Source organism: Choloepus didactylus, chromosome Y, assembly GCF_015220235.1.
Source record: "Choloepus didactylus isolate mChoDid1 chromosome Y, mChoDid1.pri, whole genome shotgun sequence".
NCBI classification, from domain to species: Eukaryota; Metazoa; Chordata; class Mammalia; order Pilosa; family Megalonychidae; genus Choloepus; species Choloepus didactylus.
This window is the reverse complement of record NC_051335.1, coordinates 26,214,708-26,232,521: the sequence shown is the minus strand read 5'-3', so window position 1 is coordinate 26,232,521 and position 17,814 is coordinate 26,214,708. Positions and strand designations below refer to the sequence as shown.

The 17,814-nt window shown below is 41.6% G+C and overlaps 1 pseudogene; it reads right to left on the bottom strand.

Moving 5' to 3' along the window:
* Positions 1-11,290: 11,290 nt before the first annotated feature.
* Positions 11,291-13,274, bottom strand: LOC119524072 (annotated as a pseudogene).
* Between the last annotated feature and the right edge of the window lie 4,540 nt (positions 13,275-17,814).

Sequence of the window (17,814 nt, the reverse complement as noted above, 5' to 3'; positions counted from 1 at the left end):
TTGGTCAACAGTTTCTTTAATTTCCATAAGATCATCCATTTTTTTATTTAGTCTTGCAATGTCTTCTTTATGCTCTTCTAGGGTCTTCTTGATTTCCTTCATATCCCGTACTAGGGTCTCATTGTTCATCTTTAGTTCTTTGAGTAGCTGCTCTAGGTGTGTCTCTTCTGGTCTTTTGATTTGGGTGCTTGGGCTTGGGTTATCCATATCGTCTGGTTTTTTCATATGCTTTATAATTTTCTGTTGTTTTTGGCCTCGTGGCATTTGCTGACCTTGATAGGGTTCTTTTAGGGTTTGTAGACCAGTTGAAGTCCTTATCTCCAATTTATCAGATCTACAGCTTCGTGGAGTACACTTTCTCTAACTAACCAGCAGGTGGCGTCCACGAGCCACCTGTTCTCCACAAGCCAGATCTCCCCTGCTTAGCCTTTTTGGTGAGTTGGGGAGTGAGTCTTGTGGGGCCCAATTGGTGTCCCAAGCTTGCGTGTGTAGTTGGTGTTGCCTGCCCTGTATGTGGGGCGTGTTTCTGGGCAGTCGGGGAGGGGGGGTGGCCCTAACAATCAAATCTCCCTGATGATCCTAGAGTTTTAAAGCTACTGCAATATTCTAATCCTTCAGTTCAGTCCTGCCACAGTTTGTCTCTGCCACTGACCCACAAGTCTTTGGTATTGGCATATGGCTCCTGAGACTTGCAAGTGGGCCCCTCTTCCAGGCTGTGCACCCCGGGTCCTCTGTTGAGGGATGACTGTGCTATGTCGCAGGTGAGTGCCGTCCCCCCAGGGCAGTTCTGGGCTGCTGGGCTGTGTTGGGAGACTCCCAGTCTGCTCAAATGATGGCTGAATGGGGCTCTGTTAATTCACACTGCTCCCCCTTCCCAGCTGTGGGACATTCAGCTGAGGTTGCAGGGAAGGCTAATGTCCACGCCCAGTTTTGTGGTGTGTGCCTGTTATTTGAAGCACTTCCGTCACACTGGGTTGTCTGGGGCAGCTCTGGGCTATGGGGCTGGCGATGGGCAGGAGTGTTTCCTGTCCACCAGGATGGTGGCTGTGAGCGGACACCCCCCTTTTCTTGGGAAGTTGTGTTGTTTAGTGAATTTTCTCAGCCACTGGATTATTGCCTTTTGTCTCAGAGCTCTCTTAGTTCTGCTCTTGCCTTGACGTGCCCAAATGTCAATTCTTTGAAGCTTTCTGTATTGAGCTTCTTAGAGTAATTGTTTTAGAAAAAGCAAAAAGGATTTAAAAAAAAACAAACAAACAAACAAACAAAAAAAACGGCCCTCCTCAGAGATCTAATGGGTTATTGAAATGCTAATAGACAAAGCAACCAGGGCCATTAAGGAAAGGTGCCCAGGGCAGAGAGATCAGCCTTGCTTCGGGATTTGCATATGCGCCTCAAGGCCTGATCTCCGCCAATCCCCTTTCTGTGTTCACCAGAACTCCAAAAATCCTCTGCTTTTATTTTGGAGTTTTTCGTGTTGTTTTTTTTCTATGCCTGTCTCCTCTCTGCTGGGCTGGCTGCTCTCAGAGTCTCTGGTGTCTGGCCTCAGTCTATCTATGGTTGGTGTTTGAATCAGTAGAATGAGTTTCCGGTAAGAGCAGCCACTGCAATTCTCCCTTCTCTTTCCTGGAGCTGACAGCCCCTCCTCCCCCGGGACTGAGCCTGGCAGGGAGGGGCGCGGGTCCCCTGGCCGCAAAAACTTACAGATTTCGCTGATCTCAGGAGTTCCACGTTTTCATGAGTGTTGTATGAAGTATGCCCAAAGACAGATTGCTCTGTGGTGTCCAGTCCACGCAGTTCCTGGCTTTTTACCTACTTTCCTGGAGGAGTAACTAAAACATACAGCTCACCAGTCTGCCATCTTGCCCCGCCTCCATAATATCCTCTTATAATTTTTTCTTATTTCTTCAGGATCTGCAGTTATGTCACCTTTTTCATTCATTATTTTGTTTATATGGGTCTTCTCTCTTTTTGATTTTGTCAGTCAAGCTAGGGGCTTGTCAATCTTGTTGGTCGTCTCAAAGAACCAACTTTTGGTGATATTTATCCTCTCTATTGTTTTTTTGTTCTCTATGTCATTTATTTCTGCTTTAATCCTTGTTATTTCTTTTCTTCTACTTGGTTTAGGATTGGTTTGGTGTTCATTTTCTTGCTTCTTCAGTTGATCCATTAGTTCTTTGATTTTGGCTCTTTCTTCCTTTTTAATACATGTGTTTTAGTGCTATAAATTTCCCCCTTAGCAGTGCTTTTGCTGCATCCCATAGGTTTTGGTATGTTGTGTTCTCATTTTCATTCGTCTCTATATATTTAGCAATTTCTCTTGCTATTTCTTCTTTAACCCACTGATTGTTTAGGAGTGTGTTGTTTAACCTCCAGGTATTTGTGAATTTTCTAAGTCACTGATGGTTATTGACTTCTAATTGTATTCCATTGTGGTCAGAGAATGTGCTTTGAATAATTTCATTCTTTTTATATTTATTGAGGCGTGTTTTATGTCCCAGCATATGATCTATTCTGGAGAAAGTTCTGTGAGCACTAGAAAAGTATGTGTATCCTGGTGATTTGGGATGTAGTGTCCTGTATATGTCTGTTAAATCTAATTCATTTATCAGATTGTTTAGGTTTTCAATTTCCTTATTGGTCTTCTGTCTGGTTGATCTATCTATAGGAGAGAGTGATGTGTTGAAGTCTCCCACAACGATTGTGGAAACATCAATTGCTTCCTTTAGTTTTGCCAGTGTTTCTCTCATGTATTTTGTGGCACCTTGTTTGGGTGCATAGACATTTACGATTGTTATTTCTTCTTGCTGAATTGCCCCTTTTATTAGTATGTAGTGGCCTTCTTTGTCTCTCAAAACATCCCTGCATTTGAAGTCTATTTTATCTGAGATTAATATTGCTACACTTGCTTTCTTTTGGCTGTAGCTTGCATGAAATATTTTTTTCCATCCTTTCACTTTCAGGTTCTTTGTGTCCCTGTGTCTAAGATGATTCTCTTGTATGCAACATATTGATGGTTCATTTTTTTGATCCATTCTGCGAATCTATATCTTTTAATTGGGGAGTTTAATCCATTTACATTCAACGTTATAACCATGAAGGCATTTCTTCAATCAGCCATCTTATCCTTTGGTTTATGTTTGTCATACTTTTCCCCTCTCTCTATTAATATCCTTTATTGTACCCATACCGAATCTCTTTAGTACTGAACCTTTCTCCAAGTCTCTCTGTCCTGTCTTTGTTTCTCTGTCTGTAGGGCTCCCTTGAGTATCTCCAGTAGGGCAGGTCTCTTGTTAGCAAATTCTCTCAGAATTTGTTTGTCTGTGAAAAATTTAAGCTCTCCCTCAAATTTGAAGGAGAGCTTTACTGGATAAAGTATTCTTGGCTGGAAATTTTTCTCACTCAGAATTTTAAATATATCGTGCCACCGCCTTCTTGCCTCCATGGTGGCTGCTGAGTAGTCACTACTTAGTCTTATGCTGTTTCCTTTGTATGTGGTGAATTGCTTTTCTCTTGCTGCTTTCAGAACTTGCTCCTTCTCTTCTGTGTTTGACAGTGTGATCAGTATATGTCTCGGAGTGGGTTTATTTGGATTTATTCTATTTGGATTTCGCTGAGCATTTATGATTTGTGTATTTATGTTGTTTAGAAGATTTGGGAAGTTTTCCCCAACAATTTCTTTGAATACTCTTCCTAGACCTTTACCCTTTTCTTCCCCTTCTGGGACACCAATGTGTCTTATATTCGGATGTTTCATATTATCTATCATATCCCTGGGGTCCATTTTGATTTTTTCAATTTTTTTCCCCATTCTTTCTTTTATGCTTTCATTTTCCATTCTGTCATCTTCGAGGTCACTGATTCATTGTTCAACTTCCTCTAGTCTTGTACTATGAGTGTCCAGAATCTTTTTAATTTGGTCAACAGTTTCATTAATTTCCATAAGATCATCCATTTTTTTATTTAGTCTTGCAATGTCTTCTTTATGCTCTTCTAGGGTCTTCTTGATTTCCTTTGTATCCCGTACTATGGTCTCATTGTTCATCTTTAGTTCTTTGAGTAGCTCCTGTAGGTGCTGTGTCTCTTCTGGTCTTTTGATTTGGGTGCTTGGGCTTGGGTTATCCATATCGTCTGGTTTTTTCATATGCTTTATAATTTTCTGTTGTTTTTGTCCTCGTGGCATTTGCTGAACTTGATAGAGTTCTTTTAGGGTTTGTAGACCAACTGAAGTCCTTATCTCTAATTTATCAGATCTACAGCTTCGTGGAGTACACTTTCTCTAACTAACCAGCAGGTGGCGTCCATGAGCCACCTGTTCTCCACAAGCCAGTTCTCCCCTGTTTAGCCTTTTTGGTGAGTGGGGGAGTGAGTCTTGTGGGGTCCAATTGGTGTACCAAGCTTGCGTGTGTAGTTGGCGTTGCCTGCCCTGTGTATGGGGTGTTTTTCTGGGCAGTCAGGGAGGGGGGGGGTGGTTCTAACAATCAAATCTCCCTGGTGATCCTAGAGTTTTAAAGCTGCTGCAATAGTCTAATCCTTCAGTTCAGTCCTGCCACAGTTTGTCTCTGCCACTGACCCACAAGTCCTTGGTATTGGCATATGGCTCCTGAGACTTGCAAGTGGGCCCCTCTTCCAGGCTGTGCACCGTGGGTGCTCTGTTGAGGGATGACTGTGCTATGTCACAGGTGAGTGCTGTCCTCCCAGGGCAGTTCTGGGCTGCTGGGCTGTGTAGGGAGGCTCCCTGTCTGCTGAAATGATGGCTGAATGGGGCTTTGCTAATTCACACTTCTCCACCTTCCGAACTCTGGGACAATCAGCTGAGGTTGCAGGGAAGGGTAATGTCCATGCCCAGTTTTGTGGTGTGTGCCTGTTATTTGAAGCACTTCCATCACACTGGGTTGTCTGGGGCAGCTCTGGGCTATGTAGCTGGCGATGGGCAGGAGTGTTTTCTGTCCACCAGGATGATGGCTATGAGTGGACACCCCCCTTTTCTTGGGAAGTTGTGGTGTTTAGTGAATTTTCTCAGCCACTGGATTATTGCCTTTTGTCTCAGAGCTCTCTTAGTTCTGCTCTTGACTTGACCTGCCCAAATTGCAAGTCTTTGAAGCTTTCTGTATTGGGCTTCTTAGAGTAATTGTTTTAGAAAAAGAAAAAAGGATTTAAAAAAAAAAAAAAACAGGCCCTCCTCAGAGATCTAATGGGTTATTGAAATGCTAAGAGACAAAGCAACCAGGGCCATTAAGGAAAGGTCCACAGGGCAGAGAGATCAGCTTTTCTTCGGGATTTGCATATGCGCCTCAAGGCCTGAGCTCCGCCCTTCCCCTTTCTGTGTTCACCAGAACTCCAAAAATCCTCCGCTTTTATTTTGGAGTTTTTCATGTTGTTGTTTTTTTTCTATGCCTGTTTCCTCTCTGCTGGGTTGGCTGCTCTCAGATTCTCTGGTGTCCGGTCTCAGTCTATCTATGGTTGGAGTTTGGATCAGTAGAATGAGTTTCCGATAAGGGCCGCCACTGCAGTTCTCCCTTCTCCTCCCCGGAGCTGACAGCCCGTCCTCCCATGGGACTGAGCCTGGCAGGGAGGGGCGCGGGTCACCTGGCTGCAAAATCTTACAGATTTCGCTGATCTCAGCAGTTCCACATTTTTATGAGTGTTGTATGAAGTATGCCCAAAGTCAGATTGCTCTGTGGTGTCCAGTCCACGCAGTTCCTGGCTTTCTACCTACTTTCCTGGAGGATTAACTAAAACATACAGCTCACCAGTCTGCCATCTTGCCCCACCTCCAAATCAATTTTTGAACGTTTTCATTGCTCCCCCAAAAATAAAAATAAGAATAAAAATTAAAGTAAAAATGAACACCCAAAACATCCCATCCCCCCTGCCCCCTATTATTCATCTAATTTTTGTCCCCATTTTTCTACTCATCTGTCCATACACTGGATAACAGAATTGTGAGCCACAAGGTTTTCACAATCACATGGTCACACTGTGCAAACTATATAGTTATACAATCATCTTCAAGAATCAAGGCTACTGGGTTGCAGTTCAACCATTTCAGGTATTTTCTTCTAGCTATTCCTATACACTACAAAATAAAAAGGGATATCTGTATAAATGCATAAGAACAACCTCCAGAATGACCCCTAGACTCCATTTGATATCTCTCAGTCACTGAAGCTTTACTTTGTTTCATTTCTCTTCCCCATTTTGGTCAAGAAGGCTTTCTCAATCCTACAATGCCGGGTCCAGAGTCATCCTCTGAAGTCATGTCCCATATTGCCAGGAGGATTTACACCCCTGGGGGTCATGTCCCATGTAGGGGGGAGGGCAGTGAGTTTACCTGCCAAGTTGGCTTAGCTAGAGAGAGAGGCCACATATGAGCAACGAAGAGGTTCTCTGGGGGAGACTTTTAGGCACACTTATAAGTAGGCTTAGCCTCTCCTTTGCAGTAATAAGCTTCACAAGGGTAAGCCCCAAGATTGAGGGCTTGGCCTTCTAAGCTGGTAGTCTTAGGCATGGGATCTTTATAGCTGTCTTGGGGCTGCTGCCTGGATCCTGCTGTGGTGGGGATAAGGGTGTGACTGCTGCTTGTAATCCTGGAGGAGGTCCTGTTGGGTGTCTATTATTCCTGGTCAACTTCGGTCTCACTCATGGATTAGCTGGGAGTGTGGATTCTGGAGTAGTAGGCACAGAGCTCTCTCCTTTTCCTTGGGTTTATACTTTCTTGTCATTGGCAATATTTACTCTAGTCACATGAAGACTAAAAAGCAGGTGGACTGTCTTCATTTGCATAAATATGTAAAAGATGCTGTCCCATCTCAGTCTTGTGAACAAAGTAGTTTCCCAGGAGTGTGGACTGCTTTCTTTTCCAGCATCTTTTTTGTTTCATTGCATTTTGAAAGAATCATTTTCTCTTTTCAGATTGTGTATAAGATGGAGAGGGATTTCTTGTTTTGAAAGGACCTATATCACTTGGGATTGAATGAGTAAACCCTAGAGAAAAGACTTTGTTCTTCACACACATACACACACGTGCACACACACACACACATATGCATGCACACACCATACATTCCAAGCCAGAAATTAAGAATATTCCATCTGAAAAAAGTTTTTTCCCAACTGTCTTTGGAATTAGGTTTAATGTAACAGAGGCTTCTGTAGGGATTATGTGGGACTGGTGCAAAGGACCCAGACTGAGAAACTTGCTAGGTGAGCATGACAGAGAGAATCCGGCCAGCCTGGGTTGTAGCTCTTGGCCTGGATCCCTTTGCAAGCTCAGTAATGCGGCTGGAAAATATTTATTGCATGTTTCTTTCTGCTTCCATCCTCCCCTTGTCCTACATTCCTCCCAGTACGCAAAGACTACTGGGGAGAAGGGCGGGTTAGGCCACCCCACCTTTCCTGTTTCAGAGGGCTAAGCCTAGGGGCTTTTAATCACCACCTGGAGGTGGATGCTGTGGTTGCTAATGTGAAGTCAATTGGACCTATCTGTGGGTGGGAACATGGCCTAGTTGGGTAGCTTGAGAAAGTGTGTGACTCTTCACCTTGGCCATCTTAGATGCCTTTATCCTTTACTTTGTTCTAGTTTCTAGGGTTGGGGAAAGAGGAAGGGTTTGGCTTGGCTATACCAACCACATATTTTCTCAACTCCTCCTATTTTCATGGTGTATTTTTTATCTTTGATGGATGTGCCTCTCCCTTTCTTTCCAGCATTCTTCTCTCTCTTCTCCCTCTCCGTTGCTCAGTTGGAGGAATAACTGGGATTTAGGACATGGTAGAAATCCAACTCCAACCTTGGTCTCAGGTCCATTCCTACATATCTCACAGGTGCATAACTCCTTTCCTTTCCCCCTTTTCCCTACTCCCCATCTTCATTTTCTAGGTGAAGGGTGATTTTCTTTGGAGGACTCAAGATGGTGGAAGCTATCACCGCTAGATTCTTGTAGTAAGATAGTTGCTGTGAAGCCATTTTCATCACTTACACCCCTATTCTTTTCATTTTCTTAGAATCCCAGCTCAGGAGACACTATTGCAGTAGGGTCTCACTCAATGGCTTTCAACAAATGTTCTGGTCTGTTTCAACTCAAATCCTCACCACCACTCTCCTCAATCTCCTGAGCCAACTGAACCCTCAGAGATTTCAGATAGGTTTTCAGTAGCTTAGGGACTTCTGGTTAGAACAAAAATCTTCATTCTACTGTCAAGGCCCTATCATACCTTTCCATGTCACAAATACTGCAGGATTTTTTATGGGGGATTGGAGAAAGGAGAGGACAGACACTCAAGTCCTAACTAGACCCAAAAGTACCTTCAAGAAGGGGAGGGGGTATGTGAAGCTCCCAGGTTAGTTGCTTCCCTGCTTTTGTGTGGTTAAAGGGAGAAGAGGAAGGGAAGTGTTGCTCAACAAGAAGTCCCTACACCCCTACACGGCCTCTTTGCCCAGCTCATCCTGTGGATCTGCCCGCCCACCTTCTTACCTAGACTGGAAGGGTATGAGCATACACCCATGTGTATAGACGTGTGTGTATATGTGTGTAGCTGGGTGTGTGACGTCTGTTTGGGCCAATTAGTAAATGTTGCTTAGAGCATGGTGCCTGTAAGGCTGATGTCACAGAGTCAGTCACTTGTTCAGGTCACTGACTTTCTCACAAAGAAAACAACTCTGTCCTCTCTTCTTGGCCTCTTCCTCTCACATGGGGTTGCCACTAATCTCAAGGGAAACTATAGAAGAATGGAGATGACTACCTATAAGCCCTCCTTGCTACTAGGAAAAAGAAGCAAATCACACAGCCTAGTGATGCCTGCTCCACAGCATTCCACAGTGTGAATTCTTTGACATTTAGTTCCTCACTTCTGCCAAGCACCCTAATAATAATAATAACAGTAATAATTGCTAACATTTCTTTAACAATTAACTCTGTGCCAGGTACTATACTAAATGCTTTATATGTAATAATGTACCATTATTTCCTGCATTTTGCAGATAAAGAAACTGAGGCACCAATGTTAAAGGAACTTGCTCTAGCTCATACAGCAAATTATGGCAGAGTCAGGATTTGGACGTATAGATTTGGAGTCCAGGGCTGTTTTTTAGACATCACCTGATATATAGTACAGATACGGGGGCAGCTACAAAGGGTGCCTGCTGCGGGGTTTTTCATTCCTCTAGCTTCAGGGCATCCTTATGATTATGGATAAAAATAGATGAAAAAGAAGAGGTTAATAAATGAAAGATAGGCAGCTTTGTGATACATGGCATACTCCTCTAACTACCCATGTCACTCTACCCAGAATCTGTAGTCAAAGAGTCAGAATCCTTGGGTCCACAAAGGTCAAAAGAAACTCATCTCTTCTTAGTTGTTTAGTTCTTAACAAGTCCCATACTTTTTTGAGCTTCAATGTTCTCATCTATAATATGGGACTAACAGTGTCTACTTTTTTTTTATCTTCATTTTATTGAGATATATTCACATACCACGCAGTCATACAAAACAAATCGTACTTTCGATTGTTTACAGTACCATTAAATAGTTGTACATTCATCACCTAAATCAATCCCTGACACCTTCATTAGCACACACACAAAAATAACAAGAATAATAATTAGAGTGAAAAAGAGCAATTGAAGTAAAAAAGAACACTGGGTACCTTTGTCTGTTTGTTTCCTTCCCCTATTTTTCTACTCATCCATCCATAAACTAGACAAAGTGGAGTGTGGTCCTTATGGCTTTCCCAATCCCATTGTCACCCCTCATAAGCTACATTTTTATACAACTGTCTTCGAGATTCATGGGTTCTGGGTTGTAGTTTGATAGTTTCAGGTATCCACCACCAGCTACCCCAATTCTTTAGAACCTAAAAAGGGTTGTCTAAAGTGTGCATAAGAGTGCCCACCAGAGTGACCTCTTGGCTCCTTTTGGAATCTCTCTGCCACTGAAGCTTATTTCATTTCCTTTCACATCCCCCTTTTGGTCAAGAAGATGTTCTCTGTTGCACGATGCCAGGTCTACATTCCTCCCCGGGAGTCGTATTCCACGTTGCCAGGGAGATTCACTCCCCTGGGTGTCTGATCCCACGTAGGGGGGAGGGCAGTGATTTCACCTTTCAAGTTGGCTTAGCCAGAGAGAGAGGGCCACATCTGAGCAACAAAGAGGCACTCAGGAGGAGACTCTTAGGCACAAATATAGGGAGGCCTAGCCTCTCCTTTGCAGCAACCGTCTTCCCAAGGGTAAAACTTATGGTAGAGTTAAACTGATTGTAACTGAGAGCATAACAGAGGTACTACCTGCCCATGCCAAATTAACTAAAAATACTAAGTCACTGTGCTGAGTACTTACTTCATTCCTGGAGAAAACCAAAGGCAGTAGTAACCAAATCAAGCTTGCCAGGTGCCAAACTCATTCTCCTCAAAGGTTGGTGTGCACAGTGAAGTCTGAGATTACCTTTATCCATTAAATATATGTGCCATTGCAAGACATTACAATTTGGAATACATGCCATTTCAATGGTTTAAACATCTTTTGAATATCAGTCATTCGTGTATTCTTATTTACTCAGTCTCTTGATTTCTGAGATTTCACCTACAGGAGAATGTTACAGAAACAAATATAAATGCATGTCTTTCTGAAAGAAACTTTCATGGACTAAAAGTAGGAATATTTTAAAATGAATATATAATATGCAGGTAGACAAGCAGGAAAATAGCCATTCAAATGTATAATAAAAACCTAAAAATTTACTATTTCCTGAAAGTATGAAGCATCTCAACTAAAAGGAACACATAATAAAATTCTAATCAAATGCGGGTTAAAAATGTAAAAAGTTTATAAATCTTAACAGGAAAAATAAAACAACTTTTACTGGCCATTCCTGTTGAAATGAGAATCTTAAAGTAACAGAAAAGTGGCTACAAACCCACTTAGAGCACCAAACAGAAAATAAAAGTCCATTTTCATCTCTGTTATTATCATAAAATCCTGTGTGACTACCAGCTAAACTGCTGGTGGCAGAAACAAAATTCTTTATAAATTATAGATGTCCTGTACATAAAAAAATTTCACTGAAATTGCTCTAGTTCTAAAGACTCTTCTGTTTTGGTGTACTTAATGTATGTATTCAATCTGAGATCCATAATGTCTCTATCTATAACCCTTGATTATTTATTGGGCACCAAAGATATGAAAAGCAAGAAGGGGTACAAAAATGCAAAGTTTCAACAGTAATGGCAATGTTTTTGTCATAGTCCAAAAGGGTCCTGCATTCTTTCCCCCTTCAGTGATTTGACAAATCTTTGTATTTAATCTGAGGGCAGCAAATCATGCAAGCAAAATCTGTCTCTGATGTGATATCAGACATCTTCATTCAATTCTACAAGCTTCTCCAGAAATGGAATTAATTTCAGGAGTTCATTGTCATTTTTATCCATAAACCAGCTTTCTTTAGGGATTCCATTAGAAAGCAGATATGCAAAGGCTTGTAGTGAGTTATTAATCATTATAATTTTTGAAAGATCTCTTCCAAGGATATGTAAGTCTTTTATATAGTTTCTTTGTACACAAACATAATGTTTACAGAAAAGCCAGTGCTTAACCAGTTGCTTTTTAGGGTCTAGTATATTCGATAACTTGTCTGTGTATACCTTCTTAGAAGCAGTAAAAAGAATGATCTCATACATTTAAGACATTCGTTTCAGGAATTCCCTGAATGGTCTTAATCTCATATAAACCTAACAAATGACATCTTGGAAAAGGACTGGAATAGTAAGTGCTGCAACTTCCAGCTCATTGAGACTACAGTGCACTAGTATTTCATCTGGATCTAAAACTAGGGAGAATTCTGGTGTGCTTCTTGTTTTCAATGGAAGAGCAGGTTTCCTATTCAGTTATTCTTCTGTCAGTGGTGGAACATGCTTTTACAGGTGCCACATGTAAAGCTAACTGTGATGATAGGGAAGTGTCCTCTGCTCTGATGATGGTCCCAGCTGTGCAATGTGTGGTGTCTTTCCCATTTAGCCAGTAGCAACAACAGAACTAGCTCCTTCAGCCAGTTGCCACTACCGGCCTACTGGCCTTACTCTTTATTTACCCATCACAAAGGCTTCAGTGGGAATATGTCTTCAGTGGGAATCTCACAAAAAATTTTCACCAGTTTCTGACATTTCCAGGTTCCCATACAAGTCATGTCTCTTTTCTGGCTCCCTCCAGGGGCTCTTGCTGAGTATCCTCCAGCCCTGACTTCTATCTACTTGTAGTCCCCTCATGTAGAGCTCACTTCTTAGGAACCTTACCTTTAGGGAGAGCCAGTACAGAACAGGGAGAAAGGAGAACTGGGACCCCCCAATGCCTCTTCAACTTTGCCTACTGTCTTGATGTCTGTGGGTGTATAGTTATGTGCAAATTTGACATATCTGAGGATAAGAAGGTCGAGATGTGTATCTTTTTCCACATTACCAAGGGTTCTTTCTTTTTCCAAAATTAAATATTTAATTAATAAAATTAAACTTCAGTAATTTTAAAGAAAACATCTTCAAACATGCTATGAACATGTATCCTCAAATAAGATACAAGGGATTGTCAATAATCTTTGACAATATATAATATATAATAACTTTGTTTTTTTAAGTGGTCTTTTGATGTCCTCCTTTGGTCAAATTTCTGCTCCCACTTCTACTTCCTCCCACCGATTACATAGTGCCCAGGAATGTGCTTGTTAAATAGCCTGAACTGGTATTCTTGGGCTTTATACATGTAAAATCAAAACTTGAGCAAGGAAGAAATCCCTTTTAGCCAGTGTTGTGGTAGAATATCAGTGGGTGGTGGATAGGCTTGGGCATCCAGGAAGCCAAGATGGGCTCTAATCCCCATGTTCGAGGGCCCTGCCTGGATCCCTCAAGCCAGTTACAGACCTCTACTCTGGCTTCTAACTGTAACTGAGTCCTGATCAAGGCTTTCTCCTGCCTTCTATCAAGGCCAGAATCTGAGAAGTATTCTATGGAGGAGACCGTGAGGCAGTGGCTCCACAAAGGCTGGGGCTGGGTTGAAGGCAGGGCAGTCAGTAGGACAGAAATGCAGACTTGTGGTAGCCTCCAGTGGAAGCAGCTTTGCAGACAGGACTGCACTCTAAGCCAGTCTCTGGGACTCAGAAAGAGGAAATACCAAAGGGTAAAGTTTGGATCTTCTGCTGAGGTTTCAGTTCATTGTGAGTTTGGGGACTCCACTATTTAGAGCTGTGCAACTGTAGGAAAGTGACTTTTTCCCTACATTCTCAATTTTCTCATCCATTAAGCAGGTATACTAATACCCATCAGCACTGTTATGTAGAGTAATGCAGGCTAGGTATATAAAGGGCCTAACATACTGTTACTCACTATGGGGTCTCACAAAATGTTGGTTTCCTAAATATCCCCTATCCTGGTCCCAATAGTCACACCCACTGTTGGAAGAAAATAGTTGCATCTGATGCTTTCCTCAACTCCCACCCCATCTCCTTGGTCATTCTTTTCTGTTTTGCTCAGTGTTTTCCAGACCCAGATGATTTAGAGGATAGGGAAAGGAAGGATAAGGGGTATCTGGGGCAGAAAAGGGTACACCTTCAGGGTACCTTGAAGGGCTACTGGAATTGAATGCCTTTGACGAACAACTAGGGAGGGTAGTATGAGACTATTAGCCCATGACAGAGCAAGTACTGGGAGTTCAAGGCTATGCAAAAAAAGAGCCAAGGATCAATGTGGGTTTGACTTCATTGTTTCAGGCAGCTACTCTCTGGTCCCTGTCCTCTTCTGTTCTTCCTCCCTAGAGCCTCAAGGCCCCAGCTAGGCCTGTGGAACTGGAGAAAGCAGCTGCTAGACAAGGAAGGGGTATAGTAGAAGATAAAGGTAGAGTTTTGTGGCAGCCATGAGAACTACCCTTGTAGAACTTTAGGGAGCATAAATGACGAAGGCCCTGAAATCCATCCCAGGCCACAGCTCCTTACAGCAGTAATACTAAGGTAGGCCTTTTCCTGGGAGACATGGAACTCCTTTGACTGCTGACCTTGGCTTCATGATTTCTTGATGACCTTGCCAAACCTTGCTTAGAGTGCAGGGCAGGCTAGGCCACTTCCACCCAATCTTCCACCCCTCTCTTCTTCAATCAAGGTTAGACTTTCATCTCAGTCTCACAGCTTTCTTAGCCTTTCCAGGTTCTCTCCCAATTTTCTCTCCCTTCTCTTAATAAGTCGTTGCGCATTTAATCCCATTTTATTGACTGCTTCTGGAGGCCCCACACTAACACAAGTTCTCACTAATGTGAAATTATGCATTGTCCTGGAGTCTGGACCTGTACATAGGATTCTGTGTAGTATGAAGCCATGGGCCACTATTAGAAAACAGTTGGCAGGTTTCTAAACATTGAAGAAGAATTTTGGGGGTTTAGAGGGACTTTGTGAGTGATCCAAATTTATTGCTTTGCTTTACTCTGAATCAGTATCTCAGATAAGTTTCTTTTTTTTTTAAGGATCCAACTCAGTGTCATATGCCTTATTATGGAGGAATATCTTTCTTTAGTCTAAGCATAGTACTCCCTGAGAAGCACTCATTTCCTCTTGCTCTCCATTTTGGACTGGGAGTCAGGGAAATCTAGCTCCAGATTTGCCACCAACAAATTGTGTCATCTTGGACTTTTCTAGACTTCAGCTCTTATTTTCTGTGACTAACAGTTTTTCTCTGTTTCCTCAGGTCTTTTCTTACCTAAATTGTGGTGTTCATGTTCTTCTAAAGGACAGAAGTGTGTTGGAAAAGGAGTGTGTGTGTGTGTGAGAGAGAGAGAGTGTGCATGTGCGAGCGAATGAGACATCTTCTCAGTACAACTTGTTTCCAGCTTTGCTTGGCGTCTCCCCACATGCAGTACTAAGCAACATACATGATGACCTACTTTTGTAAGAAGGCTTGTTTTGGAGTTACAGTCTTCTTTACCTTGTTTCTTGGCCTAGGATGGCTCTGCCACTAAACAGCAGATACAAATATAGGGAGCAGAGGATCTGTGGCAAGTAATTACCAAATTAAAGAAATTATAGAGTCAAAATACATTCTATCTTTTAGTTTTTTTGTTGCTAGCAACAACCCCAGAGATTTGAAATTTAATCACTTCAATTCCTTTTAGGAGGGATTCAGGTTTAATTCTATTTCCAGCTCCATCTGGAAAAGCCAGGATGTCTTGTTCCAAGCCCTTCTTCCCATCAATGGTCTTCACTCTCTCCTACCTCAGTGGAGTGCCTCCTACTGAGCCCTTCAGCTCAGGCCAGGTCAGTTCCTTTAATAGCTGACCCTCCCCTGAACTCCCTCTTCCTGCCTCCTCTTCCCCCGAGGGGCGAAAACCCCACCTCTGTTGACTCAGTGTCTTTGAAGAGGGGCTGAGCTGTCCCTCTGAGTTTGGGTGGAGCCCCTTGTAAACATCCAGAGAACGACAGGGAGTCAAGGTTGTTTGTGCTTCCTAGTTCACCGGCTTTTTTTGGGGGGGGGGGGGGATTGAGGTTTTCTTCATTTGAGGTGGTTCTGAGGTACTTGTTTCACTGGTAGCCTTTATAACTTTTGGTTCTGTTTTTTTCTTGGTATTGTTGTCCCGGCAAGTCACAACCTCTCTACTGAGCCTGCTGCAGATCCATGGAAAATGGGCTTTTCCAGAAAGGAGAGGGGAAGGCCTGTCCTGGAAGTTCATAACCAAATAGAAACAGGACTGGCTGGTGGGGGATGGGACAGAGAAGAAATTGTGCTTAGGACCTGTGTAGCAGGAATTCATTACGGGTTCAAAACACTTGTGAAGAAACTGGAGAGAAAATCCGATCAAAATAAAAGCCCTTCAGAAACATCATCCACAGTCCCAACAATGGAATCTGGCATGGGATTGCCAAAACACTTGGACCACTAACTTCTGTTTCTGTCTTGTGGGACTATGTATAGGTCCCTTCACCTATTTGTGCTTCAATTTTCCCACCTATAAAATGAGGGAGTTGGACTCTATTATCTTTTAGAACAGATAGCGAGACCTGAGAATGAAGATATCTGCACAACCCTAGATATTATTCAGAGCACTTCAGGGACCTTTGCCAGGGGAAGAGAGTAAATGAGAAAAAAAAAAATCAGTGATGTTTTCAGTACCCTGGACAAGCATCCCCATCACACCAGAGCAGCCCTTCCTTTTTATGGTTTATACAGTGCACTTCAGTATAAGATTGCAATTGGAAAGGAAAAGGGATTCCATGGATTTTAAAAGGCTTTTAACTTTCTAACCCCTAATTGCAAATGAGTCTGAAGAAGAAAGCGTTTAGCTTTTGTAGCTTCAATAATGGTGGCAGAAACAGAAAAAAAGAGTTGGAAATGGAAATTGAGTTAGCCCAACAACATCTACTAAAATTAATATTTTGCTCTAAATATAATTACTTTTTAAAAAACTTTATTAAAGTATAATTGATGTACAATAAACTGCACATATTTAAAGTTTATGATTTGGTAATTTTTTAGACAAATAACTTATTTTTTTATAAAATACATCATTATGTTAACATGAGCTAAACAATCTAAAACTTTTAGATATTAGGTAGTGCAGGTAGAGGGGAATGTTTGATTCAATAAAATGAATCAAAACAGATTTTATCTAAACTTTCATAGTGAAAAATCATGAATCTGGACTCACTATACTTCATAAGACTGTCACTTAAACAAGATCAGTCTAGAGGAAACAAAGGACTCCCAAACTCAGGAAAAAATTCATTTAGAAATTTGTAAAATTTTTGCAGTTTAGGAAAAACACTTGGTTCCATATAATTTAGTTTATTTAACTAAACTTTTAAATTTCTTGATTCACTTACATATAAAATTATTATATAAGGAGACAAAATGTGAAAATGTGTGTATATGGGGTGTTTATAGTAAAAATTTTTATTTCATATAACTTAGATTACTTTCTTTTTACCTTGCACTTTATTAAAGTATTACACTTAATGTCAACTTTTGTACGTCTCTTATATTTCTTTGTTATGCATTGCAGTTCACTTTTAAATATTAATTATACAAGTAATACATGCTGATGGTAAAAATTTTTTACAATCTGTAAGTAAAACAGACAGGTAGTCTGCTATAACCCCTAAATACACTCTCCTCTCCAAAGGTAGTAACTTAATATTTTAGAATGTGCTTTTCTCTAAAAAGTTATATGCATTTTTTTTTAAATTCTAGGACTACTTTATTTATTTTTTTAATCTTCATTTTATTGAGATATATTCACATACCACGCAGTCATACAAAACAAATCGTACTTTCAATTGTTTACAGTACCATTACATAGTTGTACATTCATCACCTAAATCAATCCCTGACACCTTCATTAGCACACACACACAAATAACAAGAATAATAATTAGAGTGAAAAAGAGCAATTGAAGTAAAAAAGAACACTGGGTACCGTTGTCTGTTTGTTTCCTTCCCCTATTTTTCTACTCATCCATCCATAAACTAGACAAAGTGGAGTGTGGTCCTTATGGCTTTCCCAATCCCATTGACACCCCTCATAAGCTACATTTTTATACACCTGTCTTCGAGATTCATGGGTTCTGGGTTGTAGTTTGATAGTTTCAGGTATCCACCACCAGCTACCCCAATTCTTTAGAACCTAAAAAGGGTTGTCTAAAGTGTGCGTAAGAGTGCCCACCAGAGTGACCTCTCGGCTCCTTTTGGAATCTCTCTGCCACTGAAGCTTATTTCATTTCCTTTCACATCCCCCTTTTGGTCAAGAAGATGTTCTCCGTCCCATGATGCCGGGTCTACATTCCTCCCCGGGAGTCATATTC